We start from the raw sequence: 2,096 nt of genomic DNA, 5'->3' as shown, positions 1-2,096 counted from the left end.
GGCTCGCCTATGTTTGTGATGTTGGTGATGTTAACTTCGGGTTTCCCGGGTGGAGCTAGTGGCAAAGAGCCCACCTGCCAAAGCAGGTCGATGTAAGAGACCCAGGTTCTTCCTCAAGTTTAATCCCAGAGTTGGCAAGATCCCCTGGAAGAGGGCATGGCAACCCACTCCAGTATTCATGGAACATGGAAACTTTCCATGAATAAAATCCCATGAACAGACGAGCCTGGCAGGCTACAGTCCATGGGATCACAAAGAGTCAGACTTGACCGAACAACATAGCACACACACATGATCTTAGCTTTATCCTTTGTTATTGCATCTACCAAGTTTCTTCAAACCAAAGTTATTTTTTTCCATTTGCAATTAATAAGCAATTTGTGGGGTGATAATTTGAGACTGTATAAATATGCTATACCTCATTAAACTTTATAATCATTGATGACCTTCTAATTTCACTTTTCTTTCTATATTTATTGGCTAACAGACTACTGTAAGGAATAGTGTTCCCTTCTCTTTAAATTCCATTGATTTATACATTTATATATATATATATTATATATATATATATATATATATATATATATATATATATATATATATATATATATATATGAATGGGTCTTCTCCAGTGGCATAGTGATAAAGAACCCTCTTGCAATGCAGGAGACTCAGATTCAAGCCCTTGATCTGAAAGATCCCCTGGAGGAGGGCTTAGCAACCCACTTCAGTATACTTGCCAAGAATTATTCCATGGACAGAGGAGCCTGGTGGGCTACAGTTGATAGGGTCACAAAGATTTGGACATGATTGAAGCGACGGAGCTCATATGTGGTAACGCATAGGTCTTTTAGTCAGTGAGATATAATATACCACTATCTTTTTAATATTCAAATGGATCCAAATTTGACACTTTGATGAATTGATGTCCCATCAAGATGATGCCTGTGCTCTTTTGAAGACACTCATCCCTCTTGAACACTTCCTTACTTTCTGTCATAATATGATTTTACAGGTTTTTCTTGTTGCTGTTCAGTTGCTAAGTTGTGATTGATTCATTGTAACCCCATGGATTGCAGCATGCCAGGATACCCTGTCCTTTACTATCTCCCAGAGCTTGCTTGAACTCATGTCCATTGAGTCAGTGATGTCATCCAAGCATCTCATCCTCTGTTGCCCTCATATCATCCTCTCTCAATCTTTCTCAGCACCAGGGTGTTTTCCAATGATGCAGCACTTTGCATCAGGTGGCCAAAGTATTGGAGCTTCAGCTTTAGCATCAGTCCTTCCAATGAATATCCAGGGTTGATTTCTGTTAGGATTGACTGGTTTTATCTCCTTGCTATCCAAGGGGCTTTCAAAAGTTCTTCTCCAGCATACAGTTCAAAAGCATCAATTCTTTGGTGCTCAGCCTGCTTTATGGTCCAGCTTTCACATCTGCACATGACTACTGGAAAAACCACAGCTTTGACTACACAGACCTTTGTGGGAAAAGTAATGTCTCTACCCTTTAATGGTCTGTTTAGGTTTGTCATAGGTTTCCTTCCAAGGAGTAAGCATCTTTTAATTTCATGGCTGCACTCACCATCTGCAGTGATTTTGGAGCCCAAGAAAATAAAATCCGTCACTGTTTCCACTTTCCCCCATCTATTTGCAATAAAGTGATGGGACCAGATGCCATGATCTTAGTTTTTTTAATGCTGAATTTTAAGTCAGCCTTTTCACTCTCCTTTTCATCCTCCTCAAGAGACTCTTTAGTTCCCCTTCGCTATCTCCAATTAGAGTAGTATCCTCTGCATACCTGAGGTTGTTGACATTTCTTCTGAGAATCCTGATTCCAGCTTGTGATTCATCCAGTCTGGGATTTCACATGATGTATTCTGCATATAATTTATTAATAAATAATTGGGTGACAATACACACCCTTGATGGCCTCCTTTCCAAAGTATGAACCAGTCCATTGTTCCATGTTTGGTTCTAACTTGACCTGCATTTGGATTTCTCAGGAGACAGGTACGTTGGTCTGGTATGCTGATCTCTTTAAGAATTTTCCATTGTTTGTTGTGATCCACACAATCAAATGTTTCAGTGTAGTC

This window comes from Bos indicus, chromosome 14, assembly GCF_029378745.1.
Source record: "Bos indicus isolate NIAB-ARS_2022 breed Sahiwal x Tharparkar chromosome 14, NIAB-ARS_B.indTharparkar_mat_pri_1.0, whole genome shotgun sequence".
NCBI classification, from domain to species: domain Eukaryota; kingdom Metazoa; phylum Chordata; class Mammalia; order Artiodactyla; family Bovidae; genus Bos; species Bos indicus.
This window is presented reverse-complemented; position numbering follows the sequence as displayed.